Genomic DNA, 27,282 nt, shown 5'->3' with positions numbered 1-27,282 from the left:
CTGCCACCTTGTGGGGTCTCCATACTGCTTGTAATAATTGCAAGATTTGTTCTTGATGTTTTATGTCTTTTCCCCCAGAGTTCAATAGGCCCTTTTCTTTATATAATGTTCCATGCACTTGAAGGGTTGAAAAGGCATATTGAGAGTCAGTGTAAATGTTGACATTCTTAGCTTCACTGAGTTCTAAGGCCCGAATGAAAGCAATGAGTTCAGCTTTCTGAGCTGAAGTGCCCTGGGGAAACGATCTGGCTTCAGCAACAGTGTCCAGAGTTACCACCGCATAGCTTGCACATCTCTCTCCTTGTGGGTGGATGAAGCTGCTCCCAGCCACGTATAGTTCCTAGTCTACTGATGCCTAAGGCTGGTCCTGGAGGTTAGGTCTGCTAGAGTAAACTGAGTCCAACACTTCTATACAGTCATGCTCGACAGGGCTCTCGGATACTGGGAGCAAGGTAGCGGGGTTCAGGGTGTTACAAACTTCAATGGTTATATGGAGATTTTCACAGAGCAAACTTTGGTACTTGGTGAGTCTAGCATTCATTAGCCAATGGTGTCCTTTAGTATTCCGTAAAGTCACCACAGCATGGGGGGCCTTTATGTTCAGGTTTTGTCCAAGAGTCAGCTTATCTGCTTCTTGTACTAGCACGGCAGTTGCTGCCAAGGCCCTTAAACACGGGGGCCATCCTTTAGAAACCCCGTCTAGTTGTTTAGAGGGGTAGGCCACCGGGCTCGGCCAGGGACCCACAGTTTGGATTAAAACTCCAACTGCCATCTTTTCTCTCTCTGACACATACGATAGAAAAGGCTTTGTTAGATCGGGTAGCCCCAGGGCTGGGGCTGATATAAATCTTTCCTTTATCTCATGAAAGGCTTGCTGTTGCTGGGATCCCCATTCAAAACGTTTCCGCCCCCCCCCCCTTTGTGACCTCATACAAAGTCTTGGCTTATACTGCAAAGTTTGGGATCTACAGTCTGCAAAACCCCACAGCCCTTAAGAATTCTCTCACCTGCCTTCTGGTCTTAGGCTCCGGTAGATCGCAAATGACATGCTTTCTTTCTGATCTTAGGCTGCTCTCCCCCTTTCCGATAGTAAATCCTAAGTAATGTACCTGCTGTCGGCAGATCTAAGCTTTTTTCTTGGACATCTTATACCCACAGTCCTCCAGGTGCCGGAGTAGAGCATCTGTTCCTTTGGTGCACCCGACTGCCGTGGGGTGTCCCAGCAAAAGATCTTCAACGTACTGGAGCAACACGCAGTCTAGGTCTCTGGTGGGAGACTTCTGGAGGTCTCGAGGCAATGCCTCCCCGAAGATGGTGGGGGAGTTCTTGAACCCTTGGGGAAGCCCGGTCCAAGTGTACTGAGTAGTGACACCTGACTCCGGATCTTCCCACTGAAAGGCAAACAGCTTCTTCCTCTCAGGGGCTAATCTGATGCTAAAGAAAGCATCTTTCAGGTCCAAGCAGGTGAAGCAGCTGTCCTCAGCTGGCAGCAACCCCAGCAATGTGTACGGGTTAGGTACTGCTGGATGTAAAGTCACTGTAGCCTGATTAACCAAGCACAAATCCTGTACCGGCCAGTAGTCCTTGGTCTTAGGCTTGGGAACAGGCAGGAGGGGAGTGTTCTATGGAGACTGACAAGGAACTCTAATTCCAAAAGTTCTTAGGTGCTTGAGATGGACCTGGATACCTTCAAGAGCTTCTCTGGGGACCGGCTCCTGTTTTTGCTAACCGGCTGGGCCCTAGGCTTAACTTCTATAAGTACGGGGGCTTGGTTGACTGCAAACCCTGGAGGGTTGTCTTCCGCCCACACTCTTGGCCACCGCTTAGCCAGAGCTGGTCTTATCTCTTTGCCCCACTCAGTTAAGAAAAGTCTCCATTCTTCCTCTCGGGTGACCGTAAGGGTCATAATGACTCCCGTTCTTGGTGACTTTAGCAGCAAAGAGCCATGCTCTGTAAAAGAGATAGTGGCTCTCAGTTTGCTGAGTAAGTCCCTTCCCAACAAGCGCAAGGGACAGTCAGGTGTGTACAAAAACTGCTGAATCACTTTATGTCCTCCTACAGTACAAGTCCGATGCAAGCAGAAAGCTTGCTTTGCTGAAACTCCCGTGGCTCCGATGATGTCAATAAACTTTTTGGGTAATGGGGCGGCCGGGGCGGTTACTATCGAATGTTTAACACCGGTATCTACAAGAAAATCAATGTCTTTACCCCAAACTGTCATCCTGACCATAGGCTCTTTGGGGGTCCTTGAGCCCGGTCCCCCTCTGTCCAATAACCCTTCTGCCAGGTTGAGCAGGGCCCTTCATCCTTGTCTGGGGCCTCCTGCTCTGAGTCATCTGGTTTTCTTTTTAGCTGAGGGCATTTGTTTTTCCAATGTCCTATTTCTTTACAATAAGCACACTGATTACGCTGCAAGCTCTGGCAGCCAGGCTGAGTTTCCTTCCCGGGGCCCCCCTTCCCTTGCCTCTTTGGGGGGACCCCTCTGATTGCTGCCGCTAACAGGTCGGTGTTTCGCTGGGCCTGACGTTCATTGTCTCTGTGGTTTTCCTTATGGCTTACTGCATCCCCGTTTACAAACGCCTGGTTAGCTATTTCTAATAACTGTATGTGTTCATCCCTGCAAACTCAGCCTGTTTCTGCAGTTTTCTTTTAATGTCTTCTGCGCTTTGACTAACTAAAGCCATGTTAATCATGCCTTGATTTTCAGGGCTATCGGGATCAAAGGGAGTATACATACAATAGGCGTCACACAGTGTCTCCTACAATTGTGCTGGACTTTCTTCTTTTCTCTGAATGACCTCAGAGACTTTGTTAACATTTGTGGCCTTCTGGGCTCCCCTCTTTAATCCTTCCAAGAGAGCTTCCCTGTCTCTGTTTAGCCTTTGCATATCCTCTCTTTCATGTGGGTCTCACTGGGGGTCAGTTCCTGGTAACTGGGTCCTTCCATACTCTTGGGGGCTTTGATAATCAGCTGGTACATGTTCCTCTGGCCACTTAGTTGCTGCTTGGAGCACTCTCCGCCTTTCATCTGTGTTAAAGAGGAACATGAGCAACTGGTGGCAATCAGCCCAGGTGGGGTTATGGGTCTGCATAATAGTTTGGAGCAAATCAATCAGAGCTTGTGGCTTTTCGGTACAGGACAGGGTATTGTTTTTCCAGATGAGAAGGTGGGCAGAGGTGAAGGGCTGGTACCCAAAAATACGCCTCCCCACCACGTGACCATCCTCATCTATCCCAGTATACCGCTGCTCTCTCAGGGGCATTTGTGTCCCCGTTTTGGGTCTTAAACGAGCTGCCAAGGGAGGGTTTCTACCGAGTCCTCACCTCCTCTCTTGTGTACTCTGGGTGGCCTGGGGATATGTTTGTCTTGTGGAGGCGCAAGCACTGTGGACTCAAAAGTGGGGAGCCTGCCTCCCTGGCAAGGAGAGGGCACCACTGGGATCACTGGTGCCATCTCCTGCAATGGATCTTCTGATGTTGGGTCGAACAGAACTTCAGGAGTTGATTTCCCTCGGTGGGTGGAGCGGCATCCTTCCTTGGCTGTCTGTCACTTTGCTACTAGCACTGCTGCTGCCTGCCCTCTTAGCCACTGTGGGGGGTTTAGCATCAGCCGTAACCAAGTGTCTATGTATGGAAACTGGTCTGAGTGTCCTGACTTACCAGTTACCTTGTGCCATACCTTAGAAACAAGAGACCTGTCCAGGCTTCCTTCTGATGGCCACCCTACTTCTAATGTTGGCCAATCTATTTCACACAAAGTTCTAAGTTCCCCAAAGTCTCCATTAAATCCTTTCTTAAAATTTTTCAACATAGTTCCTAGCGGAGTAGGCTTACTTTGTATCTGACCCACGTTTCCTCGAGACAAAACACCAAGCTCACACCACAGAACAAATAATGGGTCAAAAGGGCACACATACACTTTTTCAGTTTTCACCAAACCAGAATCAATACCAAAATCAGAGTATCCAGAAATCCAAGCCAGGTCAATCCAAAACCAAAGTATCAAGCAATTCAAGTCAAGTCAAAAACACAAACCAAAGTGCCAGTACAGGCAAGCCGTGGGTGATCAGGCCACGCTTCCACTCAAATGGAGTGGGCAAGTTCCAAAGACCAGTTTTACCAAGTTTCAAATGTCCAGACTCCAAGTGCCTCTTCCTTACCTGTGTTCAGCCACTGTGTTGATCTTCCATGGGGGCCTACCACACAGTGCTCTGACGAGGCATTCCTCCGGGGCAGTTGCCTACCCGGGAGAGCTCTCAGGATCCGCGTCTCTCAAGCTGGCCGGAGTCCCCCGCAGGGATGCTCCACAGGGCAGGCCTAAGCCACCTAACGGGCTGCCTCGACTTTCCATCAATTACCTCACTTCCCGGTCAGGGAACCAAGACTGGGGGCGGGGGACAGTCTTTGAAGCTGTCTTCAAGGAACAGAGGAGTGGGGAGAGGATTTGGGATCTATGGGGTCAGCTAGGTTTCCTTTTGTGAGTTTATATAATGGTTTTGTTAGGATGGCAAAACCAGATATCTAAAGATGAAAGTATCCAACCATGCCCAGGAAGGAAAGGAGTTGTTGTTTTGTAGAAGGGGTTGGGGTTTGAGAGATTAGTCACACACGATCAGCAGGGAGAGCACGTGGATTTTTCTGAGAATTATGCGGAGATAGGTAACAGATAAGAAATTTGGGCTTGACTGAAGTAATGGGGGCTGTCTGTGAAGCTTTGCGGCAGTACAGCCCAGGTAACTTGCTGAGCCTGATGGGTGTCAGGGTCAGTCCAAGTGAAAGCGAAGAGTGGCTGGGATGTGGGGTGCAAAAGAATAGTAAAGAAAGCATGTTTGAGATCCAGAACAGAATAAGGGGTTGTGGAAGGAGGAATTGAGGATAGGAGAGTATATGTGTTTGGCACCTTGAGGTGGATAGGCAAAACAATTTGATAAGTCATAGATCCTGAACTAACTTGTAAGGCTTGTCTGGTTTTAGGACAGGTAAGATGGGGAAATTGTAAGGAGAGCTTATAGGCTTTAAAAGGCCATGCTGTAGCAGATGTGTGATAACAGACTTTAATCCTTTCAAAGCATGCTGTGGGATGAGATATTGGCATTGAGCAGGGTAAGGGTGATTAGGTTTTAATGAGATGGTAAGGAGTGCATGATAGGTCGCCAAGGAGGGAGTAGAGGTATCTTCTACTTGTGGGTTAAGGTGGGTGGCAATGAGATGTATCTGTAGTCCGGGAATAGTCAAGGAAGCAGATAAATTAGTTGAAGTGTCTCGGCCTAATAAGGGAACTGGGCAGGTGGGGATAACTAAAAAGGAGTGCTTAAAAGAGTATTGTCTAAGTTGGCACCAGAGTTGGGTTGTTTTAAGAGGTTTAGAAGCCTGGCCGTCAATACCCACAACAGTTATGGAGGCAAGGGAAACAGGCCCTTGAAAAGAAGGTAATGTGGAGTGGGTAGCCTCTGTATTGATTAAGAAGGGGATGGACTTACGCTCCACTGTGAGAGTAACCTAGAGCGTCTGTGATGGTCCTGTAGGCTTCCGAGGTGATCGATCGGGCAGTGTCGGTCTGCTGCTGCTAAGCCAAGAAGATCTGGGAAGGAGTCAGTCAGAGAGCCTTGGGCTGGAGTTGCAGGGGCTCTAGGAGTGGCTGCCAGGTGAGTCGAAAAGTCCGATTTCTAGTGGGGTCCCACACAGATGGGACATGGCTTAGGAGGAATCCCAGGCTGCAGGCATTCCTTGGCCTTGTGGCCGGATTTCTGGCACTTGTAGCAAGCTCCTGGGAGAGGCGGTTCTGTAAGAATGCCTGGCCACTGCGCTTTAGGCGTTTGGAAACTCTTGTGCTGGAGATGTGGCTGGGGTTTGTCTCACAGTGGAGGCAAGAAATTGCAACTGAGAAATATGTTGCTACTTGGCTGCCTCTACTCTATTATTGTACACCTTGAAGGCGAGGTTAATTAAGTCCTGCTGTGGAGTTTGAGGGCCGGAATTTAATTTTTGGAGTTTTATTTAACGTCGGGAGCAGATTGGGTAATAAAATGTATATTGAGAATAAGACGGCCTTTTGACCTTTTAGGGTCTAGGGCTGTGAATCATCTCAGGGTTGCTGCCAAACGAGCCATGAACTGGGGTGGATTTTTATATTTGATGAAAAAGAGCCTAAATCTTACCTGATTTGGGATAAAGAAAAAGGAGCATTAACCTTGACTATGCCTTTATCTCCAGCCACCTTTTTAAGAGTAAATTGCTGGGCAGGTTGGGGAGGGCTAGTCATGGAATGAAACTGTAAGCCGGACCCAGTGTAAGGAGGGGAGGTGATAAAAGGATTATAGGGTGGAGGAGCAGAGGCTGAGGAAGAATTGGGACCTAGCTCAGCCTGGCGAGGAGGGGAGAGGTCAGATGGGTCTGTAGAAAAGGAAGATTAGAAAGACTCACTGACACTTGGAGTTGGGACTGAGGGGACAGGTGGGAGGGAAAGAAAGAAGATTTGGCATGAGTTGCATTGGGAACAGAGTCTAGGGAGGGACCAATGTGTAAAAGAATGCCTGGACGTCAGGCACCTCAGACCATTTGCCCATCTTATGACAAGAATTATCTAGATCTTGTAGGATGGAAAAATTGAAATTGCCATTTTCTGGCTACTTGGAACCACTGTTGAGTTTGTATTGGGTTCAAGCGGCAATGTAGAAGAAAATAAGGCATTTAGGTTTTAGGTCAGGTGTGAGTTGAAGAGGTTTTAGGTTTTGAAGAAGACAGGCTAAGGGAGAAGAAAGGGGAATGGGGGGTGGAAGCTTGCCCATAGTGAAGGAGGCAAGCCTAGAGAAAAGAGAGAGTAGAGACACAAAGAGAAGGGGTGGGGTGGTCTTGCCTTCCAGAAAAGCAGGAAATGGGTTGGGGCACAGAAATAAAGGGTTGGGGTGCAGAGATAGGAGGTCAGGTTGTGGAAATAAGGGATCAGGGCACAGAGAAAAGAGGCGGGGCATGGAAATAAGGGATCGGGGTGCAGAGATAAGAGGTCGGGGTACCTGTGCCTCCCCTAGAAAAGTGGGACTTGCTGCTAAGGGTGAAGGATATGGGGTTGAGGGGTTCTTGCTTCTCCCCCAGAAAAGCAGGACTTGCTGCTAAGGTTGAAGGAGCAAGGCAGGCATCCCTGCGTGGTCTGACACCTCTGAAACCTTGGCGAATAATCAGAGAGGCGTCCCTGCAATGATTAAATGCCGAGGGAAGGCTGCCTTCCCTAGTCCGTGACCCGCACCAGAGTTTTGAGTCCACGGATAAAACGTGTCTCCTTGGTCTCTACCGGAAAATGAAAGGAATTGAAATTAAGAGAAAGGAGAGATTGAAGTGTGGTGCCAAGATTGAAAGGAGAAAGAGGTTGAAGGATAGAGAGGGAGGTTGGAGAAGAGAGTAAAAAGAAGCTGCTTCCCAGATTTGAAATTGGTGAGTTGTTTCTTGGGCTGGTCAGTCTGAGGACCTGAGGTTGTAGGTGGATCTTTCACACAGAGCAAAGAGCAGGAGGACAGGGGATTGATCTCCCAAGGGAGGTCCCCCAATCTGAGTCATGGCACCAAATTTCACATGCATCCATGTGAAGAGACCACCAAACAGGCTTTGTGTGGGCAGTAAAGCTGTTTATTTCACCTGGGTTCAGGTGGGCTGAGTCCGAAAAGAGAGTCAGTGAAGGGAGATGGTGTGGGGCGATTTTATAGGATTTGGGTAGGTAAATGAGAAAGGGGGGTTGTTCTCTGGCAGGCAGGAGTGGGGGTCACAAGGTGCTCAGTAGGGGAGCTTTTGAGCCAGGATGAGCAAGGAGAAGGAATTTCACAAGATAATGTCATCAGTTAAGGCAGGAACTGGCCATCTGGATGTGTACATGCAGGTCACAGGGGATATGATGGCTTAGCTTTGGGCTCAGAGTCCTGACATTCTTCCTCCAGAGGAGGAGACCCAGACAGAAGATGAGGCAAGGTGATCACAGAGGCAGAGATTGGATCATGCAGCCAGAAGTTGTGGAATTCTAGTAGCCTCTATAAGCTGGAAGATGCAAGGAATGGATTCTCCCCTAGAACCTCTGAAGGAGCATGCTCCTGCTGACCTTTGATTGATTTTGGACTTCTGGCCTCCAGACAATTTTTTTTTTTTTTTTTTTTTTTTTAGACAGAGGCTTGTTCTGTTGCCCAGTCTGGAGTGCAGTGGCACGATCTCAGTTCACTGCAACATCCACCTCCCAGGCTCAAGCCATTCTCTTGCTTCAGCCTCCCAAGAAGTGGGGACTACAGGTGCCTGCCACCATGCATGGCTAATTTTTGTATTTTTAGTAGAGATGAGGTTTTGCCATATTGGCCAGGCTGGTCTCGAATTCCTGGCCTCAAGTGATCCACCCACCTCAGCTTCCCAAAGTCCTGAGATCATTTAGGTGTGAGCCACGGCACCCGGCCCAGACATTGTTTGAAACCACCCATTTCATGGTTCTTTGCTGCAGTGGTTGTGGAAAATGAATGCACTCGTGCCGTTGGTTAGACTTTGCTGACCTTTTGTCTGTTATTCCCTGGCAGTTCTACAAGGCCTGGAGCTGATGCGAAAAACCTCCCTTCTTTCCCAAATGGTCCCCAGCTTCCCCGTTCACTGAAGGCCCTGCAGTCAGGAACAGTCAGGACTTTGCACCCAGTTGTTGTGGGTGTTTGGCCGACCCTTCCTCTTGTGTGATTCATGGACCCTTAGCATTGCATCACCTGGGAGCTTTTGGAATTGAAGACTCTCAGGGCTCACCCGGAAGGACCTTCTGGGCCAGAATCTGCATTTTAACAAGATGCCCAGGTTATTTGCATACATGTTCAGATCTGAGAAGTGCTAGTAGGAGAGGCTTTAAGGTGGTAATTAGATCTTTTCTCCACCTGCAAGAATCTTAGTTTCTTCATGTTAAATCTATTAACTGTGGCAATGGCATGGGGATTATAAAACAAAACAAAATCCTTACATCAAGAATGCACCCTGGTGTGTTATGGATGTGGGTGAAATGAAATGTCTGGAATTTGCTTTAAAATATCCTAAAATAGCAAGAAGGAAAAGAAAAGTGGGAACTGGAATGAGATTGGAGAAATGTTGACAAGTTCTTCCAGTGGGATGATGGGTGCATGGGGATTCATGGTATAATTCTCTCCCTGCTTTTTGTGTATATGGGAAATTTCCATAATGAAAAGTTAGAGATCGGACACGGTGGCTCATGCCTGTAATCTCAGCATTTTGGGAGGCTGAGGTGGGTAGATTGCTTGAACCTAGGAGTTCAAGACCATCCTGGACAACATGGTGAAACCCCATCTCTACTAAAAAAGCAAAAATTAGGCATGGTGACAACATGCCTGTAGTCATGTTGAGGCACAAGGTTGAGACATGAGAATGACTTGAACCCAGGAGGCGGAGGTTGCAGTGAGCCAAGATCGCACCATTTCACTCCAGCCTGGGTGACAGAGTGAGACTTGGTCTCAAAGAAATTTTTAATTTTCTTTTTTTTTTTTTGAGATGGGGTCTTGCTCTTTTGCCCAGGCTGGAGTGTAGTGGTGTGATCTTGGCTCACTGCAAGCTCCACCTCCCGAGGTCACTCCATTCTTCTGCCTCAGCCTCCAGAGTAGCTGGGACTATAGGCACCCAGCACCATATCCGGCTAATTGTTTGTATTTTTAGTAGAGATGGGGTTTCACCGTGTTAGCCAGGATGGTCTCAATCTCCTCACCTCGTGATCTGCCCACCTTGGGCTCCCAAAGTGCTGGGATTACAGGCATGAGCCATCGTGCCCGGCCTTAATTTTGTTTAATTTTTTTCTTTTTTGAGAGAGGATCTGTAGCCCAGGCTGGAGTGCAGTGGTACGATTCCTGCTCACTGCAGCCTCTACCTCCTGGGTTCAAGCGATCCTCCCACCTCAGCCTCCTGAGTAGCTGAGACCAGAGGCATGTATCACCACACCTGGCTAATTTTTTCCCTTTTTCTAGAGGTAAGGTCTTGCTATTTTGCCCAGGCTGGTCTTGAACTCCTGAGTTCAAGCAATCTTCCCATCTCAGCCTGGGAGTAATCCCAAAGTGCTGGGATTACAGGTGCGAGTCACTCTACCCAGCCTCAACTGTTTTTCATGACTCCACTTTTTTCTCCCCTCTTGGAAATGAGTAGTCTTTGAGGGAATGTCTTTTTTGTCTCAATCTCTGGTTTCTTTGCTCAGTGCACCTGTGTTTGGGGCTTTGTTGATCTCCAGGCCTTTTTCAGGAGTGTTGTTCCTGGAGAGCAGGATGGGAGCTGATGGCTTCTCAGCATCTTTTAACTCAGTTTAAAGATGACTATCAACAACATCTAGTCAGCATCTGTTGCTCTCGGCAGCTGGGACTTCATTTCTTTTCTCTTTCTCCACCTCTCTAACCTCTTTAAGACTCTGTCTTTGTCATGGGTACAGCATCACCTGTGTGGCCCTTAGGCTCTCTTACTTACATGTGATCTGCATATTATGTCTTTTCTTCAGGGCTTCTCAACCAGGGGGTGACTTTGTCCCCCAGACAACATGTGGCCATGTCTGGAGATAATTTTGGTTGTTGCCGCTGGAGGAGGTGGTGCTACTGGCAGCTAATGGGTAGAGGCCAGGGATGCTGCTAAACACCCTACAATGCCCCGGACAACTCCCACTAAGACAAAATAATGATCCAGCCCCAAATGTCTATAGTGCTGAAAGTGAGAGACCCTGATTCCATCTTAGAGATCATCCAAGCACACTTGGCCAAATTGTTTTTGCTACTGTCCCATGAAGAAAAGGCAGACTCATGACTGATGGCAACATCGATGGGAATTTTGTTTACCTCTTCTTTGTGGACTTTGGGATACGATGACTTACCATTTGTGCAAGTTGTGCGTTGCATACCTCCAGGGGGCGCCACCCACATATATATGAAAATGCCACCCCAGGAATTGCACAGTACATAGTCTACATGGCAATAAGCAGTTGTTCTGGTTTTGGGGTTGTCCTGGGGTGCTCTGGAACTGGGAGGAACTTTATTTCTGGCCATTGGAGGCCCTGAGCATGACATTGAGTATCCTTTCAAGAAAGGAGAAATGTTGAACAGAGAGGACCTCATTTTTATAACTCTTGACCATCATCTAGTTACAGAGCATCCACTTTTCACCCCTGGGCCATATCCATTTGACGGATGAAAAATCAAATTATAATATCATGGCTTATACTTTTGATAGCTTCTGCCCGGAACATGGCGGTAACAGCTTCTCATTTTCAATTGATTCATTGGGGGAGAAAATATACATGGCTGCCCTAAGACTTTCTATGACACACAATTTGCTTGACGGGATTTCTTTAGTTTCTGTAGCATAACTTATTCTAACTGGTCCTCAATCACTTTGCAATAAAACCTGAGATTGTGAAGATGTTCATTGTCATTACCAGTGACGGAGCAGTAAGTACAGAGTTCTGGAGAGGAAAGGAATCGAGAGAGTTAAACTAGCAGAATGAGCCGCTCACCCTCAGAACTGCTTTTAATCTTGGTGAGAACTGAGGGGAATTTTGACAGGGTTCAGGGGGACTGCGGGGAGTGGGGCTGGGAAGTGGCTGTTTGCACGTGTGGTCAGCAAATCCAGTGAGGGGTCCATGTACTGTGGGCAGCCCCACAGATGGAGTTGGGATTGCCCTAGACTGAGTACTGGGTCATCAGTACTCAAGACATCGAGGCCCAGGCTGGTGCAGGAGATACATTGCACTGCTTCAGCCTTTCTTCTATCGCTCCTTTCCAATGACAGTCCCCGATTTTCCACCGAGGAGTCACTAGTCCCCCACGACATGTGTGCGACTGGCCATTCCCCACCCTGATGTGGAGCTGGGACATGTGGTCCCAGCCTGGATGTTAGTATCCTTCCACCACCCTGGCCACAGTGATTGGGTCTGAGAAGCAGATTAGCCAAAGGAGAAACAGTCTTGGAAATTTCATGTTCATGCTTAAGAAAGTAAAATGGAAAGCGGGGGGAGGGTGAGGGGTCATTCTGATGATATAGTTTTAGGACCTGGATGTAGCCACACCTGTAGCTGTCAACTCTGTGCCATAGTATTGCTTTTTTTTTTTTTTTTTTCCTTCAACTTTAAATACTTTCTAAAGTCAAGGTCTTGCTATGTTGCTTAGGCTGGTTTTGAAAACTCCCTTTTGGGGGGGATGCTTTCACTGCTTCACTTCCTTTCTATGACAGCTCAGGGAATCAGAAGAAAAGGGAGATGATTTTTTTATTTGTTTGTTTGTTTGAGACAGTGCTTGCTCTGTTGCCCAGGCTGGAGTGCAGTGGTGGAATCACAGCTCGCCACAGCCTTGATATTCTGGACTCAAGCGACCCTCCTGCTTCAGCCTCCTGAGTAGCTGGGACTGTAGGTGGGTACCAACATGCCCAGCTAATTAATTTTTTTTTTTAGAAGTGACATTTCACTATGTCACCCAGGCTGGCCTCAAACTCCTGGGCTCAAGTGATCGCCCTGCCTTAGCTTCCCAAACATGCAGGTGTGAGCCCCCACACCAGTCAACGCCATGGACTTATGCTCCTGGTGTCCCCCTACGCCCTGACCAATGATCCTCCTGCTTCAACCTCCCAAAGTGCTGGGATAACAGATGTGAAGCAGCATGTGTGGCCCACATAGTATTCTTATGGGTTAAATTGAGTCCACCTCAAAACATGTTGAAATCCTAAATTCTAGTAGCTCAGAATGTGACCTTATTTAGAAATAGAGTTATTGCGGGCCGGGCGTGGTGGCTCATGCCTGTAATCCCAGCACTTTGGGAGGCCAAGGCGGGCGGATCACCTGAGGTCAGGAGTTTGAGACCAGCCTGACCAACATGGAGAAACCCCTTCTCTACTAAAAATTCAAAATTACCTGGGTGTGGTGGTGCATACCTGTAATCCCAGCTACTCGGGAGGCTGAGGCAGGAGAATTGCTTGAAGTCAGGAGACGGAGGTTGCATTGAGCTGAGATCGTGCTATTGCACTCCAGCCTGGGCAACAAGAGTGAAACTCCGTCTCGAAAGAAAGAAAGGAAGAAAGGAAGAAAGAAGGCAGGAGGGAAGGAAGACAGACAGAGAAATAAAGAAAGAAAGAAAGAAAGAAAGAAAGAAAGAAAGAAAGAAAGAAAGAAAGAAAGAAAGAAAAAGAAATAAAGAAGGAAAGAAAGAAAAAGAAATAGGGTTATTGCAGATGCTATTGATTAGGATGAAGTCATCCTGGAGTAGGGAGGGCCTAAGTCAATGACTGGTGTCCTTATAAAAGAGGAGAGGACACGCCAAGTCACAGAGACACAGGGAAGAAGACCACGGATTGGACGGCAGATTGGACTGATGCGTATGCAAACCAAGAAACACTGAAGACTGCCAGGAGACCACAGGAAGCTAGGAAGAGGCAAGGCAGGACTCCCCGACAAGTGCAGGAGGGAGCGTGGCCCTGCTGGCACCTCTGTTTCAGACTGCTGGCCACCAGAGCCACAAGACAATCAATTTCTCTGGTTTCAAGTCACCCAGTTTTGGTACTTGGTTGTGGCAGCCCTAGGGAATGAATATAAGTACTTTCTCTTTTTTTTCTTTTTTTGAGGTGGAGTCTCGCTCTGTTGCCCAGGCTGGAGTGCAGTGGCGTGATCTTGGCTCACTGCAGGCTCCGCCTCCTGGGTTCACGCCATTCTCCTGCCTCAGCCTCCTGAGTAGCTGGGACTACAGGCGCCGGCCACCACGCCCAGCTAATTTTTTGTATTTTTAATAGAGACAAGATTTCACCGTGTTAGCCAGGATGGTCTCCATCTCCTGACCTCATGATCCGCCTGCCTCAGTCTCCCAAAGTGCTGGGATTACAGGCGTGAGCCACCACGCCCGGCCGAATATAAGTACTTTTAAATTAACTCTCCTCTTCTCTCCATCTTCTTCTAAATCATCATTTTCGCCTAAGCAACAGCTAGGGTCTAATACGGATGTGATGACTCACTTCAAAGTGGGGGAAGCCCCCATGTGCACCCAAAGCTCCTGCTGCCTTGGCCCTGGCTTCAGATACTGGACCATCATTGTGGAGGCTTGCGGGAGATCTGAGCCAGGACACCATTCTCGGTTGCCTTTAAACAAAGGCTGGTGCTCGCCCAGGCATGTAAGCTCCACCGAGGATCTATTTGGAAGGCAGAATTCTGAGATGACCCCTTAGGTTCTTGCCCTGGATAAATGCCAGGTGTAATCTCCTCTCCCCTGGAGTGTAGGCAGGACCCGTGGCTTGCTTCTAATCTATACCTATGGAAAAGTTGAAGGGATTTTGCAGATGTAACTAAGCTCCGAATCCATTCACTTTGAGTTAATCAAAAGGGAGATTATTCAGGGTGGGCCTGACATCTTCAGGTGAGATCTTCAATGAAGGTCTGGAGGAGAGAGACTCCTTCCTCCTGGTTTTTGGTTTTTGTTTGTTTGTTTTTGACATGGAGTCTCACTCTGTTGCCCAGCCTGGAGTGCAGTGGCACGATCTCGGCTTACTGCAAACTCTGCCTTCTGGGTTCAAGTGATTCTCCTGCCTCAGCCTCCAAAGTAGCTGGGATTACAGGCGTGCGCCATCATGCCCGGCTAAGTTATGTAGAGACGGGGTTTCACCATATTGGCCAGGCTGGTCTCGAACTGCTGACATCAGGTGATCCACCTGCCTCGGCCTCCGAAAGTGCTGGGATTACAGGCGTGAGCCACCATGCCTGGCTGGTTTTGACGAAGCCAGCCACATGAGTTCCACAGTTGCATGGAAATAAATTCTGCCAACAACCATGTGAGGTTGGGAGAAGACCCCAAGCCTCATATGAGACACTAATTCCAGCCGACACCTTGATCACAACCTTGTAAGAACCTGACAAGAGGACACAGCTAAAGCTGCACCCCCAGACTCCTGACCCACAGGAAAGGAGACGTAATAGATGGGTGTTTTAAGCTGCTAAATGTGTGTTGATTTGTTATGCAGCTTAGAAGATGAATACATCATTCCATTTTTTAAAAATCATAAGCTAATCACACCATTCGATATCTTTTTTTTTTTTTTTTTTTTTTTTTTTTTTTTTTTTATACAGAGTCTCACTCTGTCGCCCAGACTGGAGTGCAATGGCGCAATCTTGGCTCACTGTAACCTCTGCCTCCCAGGTTCAAGTGATTCCCTTGCCTCAGCCCCCCAAGTAGCTGGGACTACAGGCAAGCACAACCACACCCAGCTAATTTTTATATTTTTAGTGGAGATGGAGTTTCACCATTTTGGCCAGGCTGGTCTCAAACTCCTGACCTCAAGTGACCTGCCTGCCTCAGCCTCCCAAAGTGCTGGGGTTACTAACATGAGCCACCGCACCCGGCCTGACACACCATTCAACTTTAAGGAACTTCCAGGTGCTGTGGTCACGCCCCTCTTGTGTGGCATGCAGGTGGGGAGAGATGTGTTGGAAGATGACTGGATGGGGGCATGGAGCTAGGTGAGAAGAGGAAAAGTGTCTTGAAGGAAGTAAGTCCCTTCAGATAAGGGAGGGAGAAGCTTGATCAGTATGCAGACTTTCACAGTCCTTCAGTCCTGGGGATATTGGTGGAGAGACAGGTCTTGCCTTACATTTGAGAGTTACCATCCCAGGCAGAGGCCCTACTTCCACCTTCTTGCAGGTGGGGCTGGCGAGCAAATACTTAGAGGAGAAACGAACACCCTTTGTAAGCATGTGAAAAGTTTGTGGAGTGGAGAGATGATGAAGCAGGATATTTGGAGTCAACAGCCAAAGTTTTTATTTTATTTTTTATTTTTTATTATACTTTAAGTTTTAGGGTACATGTGCACAACGTGCAGGTTTGTTACATATGTACACAAGTGCCATGTTGGTGTGCTGTACCCATTAACTCGTCATTTAACATTAGGTATATCTCTTAATGCTATCCCTCCCCCTTCCCCCGACCCCACAACAGGCCCCAGTGTGTGATGTTTCCCTTCCTGTGTCCATGTGTTCTCATTGTTTAATTCCTACCTATGAGTGAGAACATGCGGTGTTTGGTTTTTTGTCCTTGCAATAGTTTGCTGAGAATGATGGTTTCCAGCTTCGTCCATGTCCCTACAAAGGACATAAACTCATCATTTTTTATGGCTGCATAGGATTCCATGGTGTATATGTGCCACATTTTCTTAATCCAGTCTATCGTTGTTGGATATTTGGCTTGGTAACAAGTATTTGCTATTGTGAATAGTGCCATTATAAACATACGTGTGCGTGTGTCTTTATAGCAGCATGATTTATAATCCTTTGGGTATATACCCAGTAATGGGATGGCTGGGTCAAATGGTATTTCTAGTTCTAGATCCCTGAGGAATCGCCACACTGACTTCCACAATGGTTGAACTAGTTTACAGTCCCACCAACAGTGTAAAAGTGTTCCTATTTCTCCACATTCTCTCCAGCACCTGTTGTTTCCTGACTTGTTAATGATCGCCATTCTAACTGGTGTGAGATGGTATCTCATTGTTGTTTTGACTTGCATTTCTCTGGCCAGGGATGATGAGCATTTTTTTCACGTGTCTTTTGGCTGCATAAATGTCTTCTTTTGAGAAGTGTCTGTTCATATCCTTTGCCCACTTTTTGATGGGATTGTTTGTTTTTTTCTTGTAAATTTATTGGAGCTCATTGTAGATTCTTGATATTAGCCCTTTGTCAGATGAGTAGATTGCAAAAATTTTCTCCCATTCTGTAGGTTGCCTGTTCACTCTGATGGTAGTTTCTTTTGCTGTGCAGAAGCCCTTGAGTTTAATTAGATCCCATTTGTTAATTTTGGCTTTTCTTGCTATTGCTTTTGGTGTTTTAGACATGAAGTCCTTGCCCATGCCTATGTCCTGAATGGTATTGCTGAGGTTTTCTTCTAGGGTTTTTATGGTTTTAGGTCTAACATTTAAGTCTTTAATCCATCTTGAATTAATTTTTGTATAAGGTGTAAGGAAGGGATCCAGTTTCAGCTTTCTCCATATGGCTAGCCAGTTTTCCCAGCACCATTTATTAAATAGGGAATCCTTTCCCCATTGCTTGTTTTTGTCAGGTTTGTCAAAGATCAGATGGTTGTAGATATGTGGCATTATTTCTGAGGGCTCTCTTCTGTTCCAGTTGTCTATATCTCTGTTTTTGTACCAGTATCATGTTGTTTTGATTACTGTAGCCTTGTAGTATAGTTTGAAGTCAGGTAGCATGATGCCTCTAGCTTTGTTTTTTTGGCTTAGGATTGACTTGGCAATGTGGGCTCTTTTTTGGTTCCACATGAACTTTAAAGCATTTTTTTCCAATTCTGTGAAGAAAGTCATTTGTAACTTGATGGGGATTGCATTGAATCTATAAATTACCTTGGGCAGTATGGCCATTTTCACGATATTGATTCTACCTACCCATGAGCATGGAATGTTCTTCCATTTGTTTTTGTCCTCTTTTATTTCGTTGAGCAGTGGTTTATAGTTCTCCTTGAAGAGGTCCTTCACATCCTTTGTAAGTTGGATTCATAGGTATTTTGTTCTCTTTGAAGCAATTGTGAATGGGAGTTCACTCAGATTTGGCTCTCTGTTTGTCTGTATTGGTGTATAAGAATGCTTGTGATTTTTGCACATTGATTTTGTATCCTGAGACTTTGCTGAAGTTGCCTATGAGCTTAAGGAGTTTTTGGGCTGAGACAATGGGGTTTTCTAGATATACAATCATGCCATCTGTAAACAGGGACAATTTGACTTCCTCTTTTCTTAATTGAATACCCTTTATTTCCTTCTCTTGCCTGATTGCCCTGGCCAGAAATTCCAACACTATGTTGAATAGGAGTGGTGAGAGAGGGCATCCCTGTCTTGTGCCAGTTTTCAAAGGGAATGCTTCCAGTTTTTGCCCATTCACTATGATATTGGCTGTGGGTTTGTCATAGATAGCTCTTATTATTTTGAGATATGTCCCATCAATACTTAATTTATTGAGAGTTTTTAGCATGAAGGTTGTTGAATTTTGTCACAGGCCTTTTCTGCATCTAATGAGATAATCGTATGGTTTTTGTCATTGGTTCTGTTTATATGCTGGATTATGTTTACTGATTTGAATATGTTGAACCAATCTTGCATCCCAGGGAGGAAGCCCACTTGATCATGGTGGATCAGTTTTTGATATGCTGCTGGATTCGGTTTGCCAGTATTTTATAGAGGATTTTTGCATCGATGTTCATCAGGGATATTGGTCTAAAATTCTCCTTTTGGTTGTGTCTCTGCTGGGCTTTGGTATCAAGATGATGCTGGCCTCATAAAATGAGTTAGGTAGGATTCCCTCTTTTTCTATTTTTTGGAATAGTTTCAGAAGGAATGGTTCCAGCTCCTCCTTGTACCCTGTTAGAATTCGGCTGTGAATCCATCTGGTCCTGGACTTTTTTTGGTTGGTAAGCTATTAATTATTGCCTCAATTTCAGAGCCTGTTATTGGTCTATTCAGAGATTCAACTTCTTCCTGGTTTAGCCTTGGGAGGGTGTACGTGTCGAGGAATTTGTTCATTTCTTCTAGATTTTCTAGTTTATTTGCATAGAGGTGTTTATACTATTCTCTGATGATAGTTTGTATTTTTGTGGGATTGGTGGTGATATCCCCTTTATCAATTTTTTATTGTGTCTATTTGATTCTTCTGTCTTTTCTTCTTTATTAGTCTGGCTAGCGGTCTATCAATTTTGTTGATCTTTTCAGAAAACCAGCTCCTGGATTCATTGATATTTTGAAGGGTTTTTGGTGTCTCTATTTCCTTCAGTTCTGCTCTGATCTTAGTTATTTCTTGCCTTCTGCTAGCTTTTGAATGTGTTTGCTCTATGCTTCTGTAGTTCTTTTAATTGTGATGTTAGGGTGTCAATTTTAGATCTTTCCTGCTTTCTTTTGTGGGCATTTAGTGCTATAAATTTCCCTCTACACACTGCTTTGCATGTGTCTGAGAGATTCTGGTACGTTTTGTCTTTGTTCTCGTTGATTTCAAAGAACACCTTTATTTCTGCCTTCATTTCATTATGTACCCAGTAGTCATTCAGGAGCATGTTGTTCAGTTTTCATGTAGTTGAGTAGTTTTGAGTGAGTTTCTTAATCCTGAGTTCTAGTTTGATTGCACTGTTGTCTGAGAGACAGTTCGTTATAATTTCTGTTGTTTTACATTTGCTGAAGAGTGCTTCACTTCCAAATATGTGGTCAATTTTGGAATAAGTGTGGTGTGGTGCTGAGAAGAATGTATATTCTGTTGATTTGTGGTGGAGAGTTCTTTAGATGTCTATTAGGTCCGCTTGGTGCAGAGCTGAGTTCAATTCCTGAATATCCTTGTTAACTTTCTGTCTCGTTGATCTGTCTAATGTTGACAGTGGGGTGTTAAAGTCTCCCATTATTATTGTGTGGGAGTCTAAGTCTCTTTGTAGGTCTCTAAGGACTTGCTTTTTGAATCTGGGTGCTCCTGTATTGGGTGCATATATATTTAAGATAGTTAGCTCTTCTTGTTGAATTGATCCCTTTACCATTATGTAATGGCCTTCTTTGTCTCTTTTGATCTTTGTTGGTTTAAAGTCTGTTTTATCAGAGAGTAGGATTGCAACACCTGCCTTTTTTTGTTGTTTTCCATTTGCTTGGTAGATCTTCCTCCATCCCTTTATTTTGAGCCTATGTGTGTCTCTGCACATGAGATGGGTTTCCTGAATACAGCACACTGATGGGTCTTGACTCTTTATCCAATTTGCCAGTCTGTCTTTTAATCGGAGAATTTAGCCCATTGACATTTAAGGTTCATATAGTTATGTGTGAATTTGATCCTGTCATTAAGACGTTTGCTGGTTATTTTGCTCATTAGTTAATGCAGTGTCTTCCTAGCCTTGATGGTCTTTACAATTTGGCGTGTTTTTGCAGTGGCTGGTAATGATTGTTCCTTTCAATGTTTAGCGCTTCCTTCAGGAGCTCTTGTAGGGCAGGACTGGTGGTGACAAAATCTCTCAGCATTTGCTTGTCTGTAAAGTATTTTATTTCTCCTTCACTTATGAAGCTTAGTTTGGCTGGATTTGAAATTCTGAGTTGAAAATTTTTTTCTTTAAGAATGTTGAATATTGGCCCCCACTCTCTTCTGGCTCCTAGAGTTTCTGCCAACAGATCAGCTGTTAGTCTGATGGGCTTCCCTTTGTGGGTAATCTGACCTTTCTCTCTGGCTGCCCTTAACATTTTTTCCTTCATTTTAACTTTGGTGAATCTGACAATTATGTGTCTTGGAGTTGCTCTTCTTGAGGAGTATCTTTGTGGTGTTCTCTGTATTTCCTGAATTTGAATGTTGGCCTGCCTTTCTAGGTTGGGGAAGTTCTCCTGCATAATAACCCGCAGAGTGTTTTCCAACTTGGTTCCCTTCTCCCTGCCACTTTCAGGTACACCAATCAGATGTAGATTTGGTCTTTTCACATAGTCCCATATTTTTTGAGGCTTTGTTCATTTCTTTTTATTCTTTTTTCTCTAAACTTCTCTTCTTGCTTCATTTCATTCATTTTATCTTCCCTCACTGATACCCTTTCTTCCAGTTGATTGAATCGGCTACTGAGGCTTGTGCATTTGTCACGTAGTTCTCGTGCCTTGGTTTTCAGCTCCATCAGGTCCTTTAAGGACTTCTCTGCATTGGTTATTCTAGCTAGGCATTCGTCTAATTTTTTTTCCAAGGTTTTTGACTTCTTTGCCATGGGTTCGAACTTCCTCCTTTAGCTCGGAGTAATTTAATCATCTGAAGCCTTCTTCTCTCAACTCATCAAAGTCATTTTCTGTCCAGCTTTGTTCCATTGCTGGTGAGGAGCTGCATTCCTTTGGAGGAGGAGAGGCACTCTGATTTTTAGAGTTTCCAGTTTTTCTGCTCTGTTTTTTCCCCATCTTTGTGGTTTTATCTACCTTTGGTCTTTGATGATGGTGACGTACAGATGGGGTTTTAGTGTGGATGCCTTTCCTGTTTGTTAGTTTTCCTTCTAAGAGTCAGGACCCTCAGCTGCAGGTCTGTTGGAGTTTGTCTGGGTGTCAGCAGTGGAGGCTGCAGAACAGCAGATATTGGTGAGCAGCAAATGTTGCTGCCTGATTGTTCCTCTGTAAGTTTTGTCTCAGAGGAGTACCCGGCCATGTTAGGTGTCAGTCTGCCCCTACAGGGGGGTGCCTCCAGTTAGGCAACTCGGGGGTCAGGGACCCACTTGAGGAGGCAGTCTGTCCATTCTCAGGTCTCCAGCTGCGTGCTGGGAGAACCACTATTCTCTTCAAAGCTGTCAGAGAGGGATATTTAAGTCTGCAGAGGATTCTACTGCCTTTTGTTTGCCAATGCCCTGCCCCCAGAGGTAGAGTCTACAGAACCAGGCAGGCCTCCTTGAGCTGTGGTGGGCTCCACCCAGTTGGAGCTTCCCAGCTGCTTTGTTTACCTACTGAAGCCTAGGCAATGGTGGGCGCCCCTCCCCCAGTCTTGCTGCCACCTTGCAGTTTGATCTCAGACTGCTGTGGTAGCAATGAGTGAGGCTCCATGGGTTTAGGACCCTCTGAGCCATGCGTGAGATATAATCTCCTGGTGTGCCGTTTGCTAAGACCCTTGGAAAAGTGCAGTATTAGGGTGGGAGTGACCCGATTTTCCAGGTGCCATCTGTCACCCGTTTCTTTGACTAGGGAAGGTAATTCTCTGACCCCTTGCACTTCCTAGGGTGAGGCAATGCCTCACCCTGCTTGGGCTCATGCTCGATGCACTGCACCAGGTGTCCTGCACCCACTTTCTGACATTCCCCAGTGAGATGAACCCAGTACCTCAGTTGGAAATGCAGAAATCACCTGTCTTCTGCATCGCTCACGCCAGGAGTTGTAGACTGGAGCTGTTCCTATTCGGCCATCTTGGCTCCGCCCCCGCTATTATGATTCTTACACAGAGTCCTTTGCTTTCCAGCAGCCTCCTCTTCCTCCATTTTAGGTTGGAATCCCTCTATTTTAGTGGCCACTGGGATTCTGAAACGACCAGGTCTTTGTCTCAGAGACCTCACACATGCTCTTCCCTCTGCCTGGAACACTTTTCCTTGCTCTGGTCCCCTGAGATCTTTTTCAGCTCAACTGCCCCATGCTCAGAGACCCCCTTTCTCCCTCTCTAGTTTGAAGGCAGTTTACCCCTGTAGTCTGTGCCTGAAAAACTTGTTTTCCTCCTTGATGCCTCCTGAGTTGTCACGGGATGTATGTGCCAGTTTGGGTGTCTGGTGTCTGTCTCCCCGACTGGACTGCATGCTCCTGGTGAGCTGGAGGGACTGGACTAGCACAGGCCAAGGCCCTGGGGCTGGAGGGAGCAGGGCAGAAGGCACAGGCAAAAGGCCTTTGTGATCCGGAAGGAAGTGAAGGAGAGGGAGAGAGATGAGAGAGGCTGACAGAAGATGGGCCAGGGGCCAGGCTGTGTGGGATCTTTTGGGCTACAGAACGACATTTCAATTCTTATGTAAGAGAACCAGGACACCATTGGAGGGTATGAGTCACCTCATCTAACTGAGCTCTGTAAATGTCAATGTTTTATTATTTTTATACAATTATTTAAAAGTGATTTTAGTTATTTACATTTTTATTTTTATTACTTTTTCTTTTTTTGAGACAAAATCTTGCTCTGTAGCCCAAACTGGAGTGCAATGGCATGATCTCGGCTCACTTCAACTTCCACCTTTTGGGTTCAAGTGATTCTCCTATATCAGACTCCCGAGTAGCTGTCGTTATAAGCATCTGCCACCACGCCCAGCTTATTTTTGTATTTTTAGGATAGGCGACGTTTTACCATGTTGGCCAAGCTGGTCTTGAACTCCTGACCTCAGGTGATCCACCCGCCTCAGCCACCCAAAGTGCTGGGATTACAGGGGTGAGTCACCATGCTCGGCCTTATTTACTTTTTTAAAAAAGATCAGGCCAGGCACGGTAGCTCATGTCTCCAATCTCAGCACTTTGGGAGGCTGAGGCGGGATGATCACTTGAGGCCAGGAGTTCAAAACTAGCCCAGGCAACATAGTGAGACACCCCCTGCCCCAATTTCTAAGAAAATGAGAAAATTAGGCATAGTAGCTTCTCTGTATCCCCAGCTACTGGGGAGCCTGAGCTAGGGAGGACTGCTTGAGACCAGGAGTTTGAGGCTCCACTGAGCTGTGATTATGCCACTGAGCTACAGCCTGGGCAACAGAGTGAGACCCCGGAGCCGCCCCAGCCTCCCTAAAGCTGACCGAGTTTTTGCTTCTTATCACAGGGAATGACGGACGCTGGGGCTTTGATGGGCATCGGGTGAAATGGGCAGAGTGACGCTTACCTGGCATGGCAGTGAAGTGGGACGGGGAGGTCATTGTGACAAGGGGCGGCATGAGGTACTTGGCCTTGACGCCCTCCCCGGCCAGACGATCCCTGTTGGGGGTGTCCACATCCTGATCGTAGTCCCAGCGGAAGCCCTGGAAGGAGATCGGCAGCAGTTGTGAGTGCTCTTCTTCCCTGGGAGGGGGTGGCCGCCCAGCAGGACAGGTGGTGGCAGCAGCAGCTGGAGGGCACCGAGCCATGTCATCCCACGAGCACCTGTCATGCACTCCTCACAGAGTTCTTGGGTTTCTCCCTCTTTAGTCCGTTGTTGAACAAAGTCCACATTAATAATTCAACCCAGCTCTGTTGTGGGACAACAACCTGGAGTGTAGCAAGGTGCTGCATATTTGCAGGACAGTATGAAAGCATTCTGGGGATGGATGGGGGATATGGCTGTAGAGTGTGGTGGATGCACTTGACACCACTGAATTTTTCCTTTGAAAATGGCTAAAATAATAGATTTTGTATGTATTTTACAACAATAAAAAATCAAATTGGCCGGGCATGGTGGCTTACACCTGTAATCCCAGCACTTTGGGAGGTCAAGGCGGGTAGATCATTTGAGATCAGGAGTTCAAGACCAGAGTGGCCAACATGGAGAAATCCCATCTCTACTAAAAATGCAAAAATTAGCCAGGCGTGGTGGTTCATGTCTGTAATCCCAGCTACTTGGGAGGCTGAGGCAGGAGAATTGCTTGAACCCGGGAGGCGGAGGTTGCAGTGAGCAGAGATTGTGCCACTGCATTCCAACCTGGACGAGGGAACGAGACTGCATCTCCAAAATAAATAAATAAATAAATAAATAAATAAATATACCACATGAAATATTTTGGACTCTTATACTAATTCCAACATTTTGAAGATCTGGGGAGAACAAACTAGATTGGTGCTTTCCTTGGCTTAGTATGTTCTGTTTTTAGAGGGAGAGCAAATTATTGCTCACCAGCACTATTAAAATAGCTACAACAGGATGGGCATGGTGGCTCACACCTGTAATCCCAGCACTTTGGGAAGCTGAGGTGGGAGGATCGCTTGAGCCCAGGAGTTCAAGATGCCAGCCTGGGCAACATGGTGAGACCCTGACACTACCAAAAAATACAATGACAACAACAAAAATAGCTAGGTGTGTTTGTGTGCATCTGTAGTCCCAGCTACTTGAGAGGCTGAGGTGGGAGGATTACTTGTGCCCAGGAGGTTGAGGCTGCAGTAAGCCATGATTATGCCACTGTACTCAGCCTGGGTGACAGAGTGAGACCCTGTATGGAAAAAAAAAATTAAAAGCTGCAGTGGACTCGGTGATCATGAGGCCAGGCACTGTATACATATACATCATCTCATTTAACTTTTTCTCTTGTTTAAAATTATTTTTTTCCTCTAATCCGCATGTTGATCGACATTTTTTTTAATCCTAGGAATTAGTTGAAAATTTTGCATAAGAATTAAAAATTGCCTGGCCTGATGGCTTACACCTGTTATCCCAGCACTTTGGGAGGCTGAGATGAGAGAATCACTTGAAGCCAGGAGTTTGGGCCTGTCTGGGCAATAAAGCGAGAATGCAACTCTATAAAAGAATTAAAAAAGCTGGGTGTGGTAGGGTTCACCTGTAGTCCCAGCTACTTGGAAGACTAGGTGGGAGGATTGCTTGAGCCCAGGCGGTAAAGGCAGCAGTGAGCTATGATTGTGCCATTGCACTGCAGTCTGGGTGATGGAGTGAGACTCTATCTCTAAAATAAATGAATAAAATTGTGGTATAATATATGCAACATTTATCATTTTGTGCATCTGAAAGTGTACAATTCAGGGACATTTTGTACATTTATCATGTTGTGCAATTATCACCACTACCTAGTTTCAGGGCTTTTTCAACACCTCAGTTGGAAGCCTCATATCCATTCAGCAGTCACTCTGCATACCCCCTCCTGCAGCCCTTGGAAACCTCTCGTCTACTTTTATCTCTGTCGATTGGCTTAGTCTGAACATTGCATATAAATGGAATTCTACAATATATGACCTTTCATGTCTGCTTCTTTCACTGAGCATATTTTCAGCGTTCATCCATATCACAACATGGATAAGTTTTATTTTCTTTTTAGACCCTATCTAAAAAGAAAAAAAAATTGTGAAACAAAAACAAAAACAAAAAAATATATAGGATGGAGATCAGATGAGTCCTGCAAAGTTTATAATATTTACTATCTAGTACTTTACATAGAAGCTTGCCTACCTCTGAATGATATGCAGGTACAGAGATGACATTTATCTTGGCACTTATAGAAAGACCTATAAATTGTATAAAGACATCATCATTGGATTTCCAGTAACAAGAAGTGGCAAGACATGACGGTGGTCCAGGTGTTCAGGTGAAGTGTAGGGAAGGTCTTGTCTTGACGAGGTCGGATGAGACCCAGATGAGATAACCCCATTTCCCCTGCTGAAATTGCCTGAGAATTTCATTCCAGTTATTTGCGTAGGTTGATTCTTTCGGTGGGGTTGGGGTTGGGGAGGAGGTGAAGTGTCAGGTGAGTTCTATTTTGTATTTGCACAACTTGGCTTTCTTTTTACTTGGTGTGGTGTTTTGCTGTATGAGGAATTTCATAGAATTTTGTGATGAGTATGCAGCATAGTGGTTTGAATCCTGCCAGGCCGAGGGTCATATCTCAGCTCTGCAACTCATTATCTATGATGCCTTGGGGCAGGTCCCATAACTCTCCAAGCCTCTGTTCTCTATTCCATAGGGTTGTGAGGTTCAGATGAAATAATGCATGCTGGCAGGAATGGTTACTGCTCATGGGATTTCCATCTGCTCCCCGTATTCCCCAGGCCCCCTGTAGTTAGATGGATCCATGCCAGGGTCCAATGCTCTATAAGTGGAGGTCACTGATATCACCTCTACTCTACAGCTTTTGAGGGCTTGGGAATAACCATCTCATTCTTTCATCTCCTGGTGCAGTAACTATGGGAGAATCCTTACATTAAGATGGTAGAATTTCCATCATTCTAGGTCTTTGAGTGGTCATATGGAGCACACCATACCCAGCCAACCCATTGTGGACATGGAATGTAAGAAATCAACCTTGATTGCTAAGCTGCTGAGACTCTGGGGTTAATTTGTTACTGCAGCATAACCTAGTCCATCCTGATGCATGCAGCATGCAAACCACTTATGTTGACCCTTAGTCATGGTAAGTGCTCCACAGATGTTGGTTACTTTCGGTAGGAAGCTAGATTGCCTCGAAAGTTTTATTAGCTGATCTCATGATGCCAATGTTGCTATTTTGTAATTGGATAAATTGGACTCGGCTCTCCTTCCAGCATGTGGGAGAGAAAGATGACTGAGAGACAATAAGGCACTATTATCTTCAGTTTGTGTCCTTGGATACCCTTGGTGGCAATGAGCAATGCATGACCCTCTGAGAAAACTGGACCTAAAGGAGAATGGGAGGTGATACCAGAATTGGGAAAGTCCAAGGCCCCAGGCATTCCCTGGTCTGGAGACAACTTTGAGTCCTTGGTGGGAAGATTCTCCAAGGGAACATAAATGCTTCTACTATCTAGTTTGTCTCTTTGAGAATTAAAACTTTTTTTTTTCATTCCAGTAGCTTTTGGGGTACAGTTTGGCTCTGAGAATTGCATACTAATTAATTTTAGGGGCCATCTGTACACATCTCTATATTCCTGAAACATGGTAGAAAAAGCCAGCAGTCAGGCGACAATCTACCATGACCACTAAAATATCCCCAAAGTAAACACTAGATGTGATCCACTAGGTTTAGTGGAGGTGGCTGGCTCGAGAGTTGATTATATTTATTATTGTCACTGTGGTGATTATGGCCACAACATTGTGATACGTATTGGTCTTCTTTTGGTGAGTTGCAGTTTGGAAGGAATAAATCCATTTTTTTTTTTCTTTTTGAGTCTTGCTCT

The 27,282-nt window shown here is 46.0% G+C and overlaps 1 protein-coding gene across 28 annotated transcripts in view; it reads left to right on the top strand.

The window, feature by feature from the left end:
- The window catches only part of LOC117977895 (uncharacterized), a 196,460-nt gene that overhangs the window by 117,627 nt on the left and 51,551 nt on the right, over positions 1-27,282 (top strand). For 5 of the 28 annotated variants that reach the window (XR_008623066.2, XR_010113088.1, XR_008623079.2 and 2 more), the window contains one exon: positions 5,526-5,645. The exons of the other annotated variants lie outside the window; for them this stretch is intronic. The gene's annotated coding sequence lies outside the window, so the exon portion shown is untranslated. The remainder of the gene's footprint in view (positions 1-5,525; positions 5,646-27,282) is intronic. 28 annotated transcript variants of the gene reach the window in all.

This window comes from Pan paniscus, chromosome 7 (genome assembly GCF_029289425.2).
Source record: "Pan paniscus chromosome 7, NHGRI_mPanPan1-v2.0_pri, whole genome shotgun sequence".
Classification (NCBI taxonomy): domain Eukaryota; kingdom Metazoa; phylum Chordata; class Mammalia; order Primates; family Hominidae; genus Pan; species Pan paniscus.
This window is presented reverse-complemented; position numbering and strand designations above follow the sequence as displayed.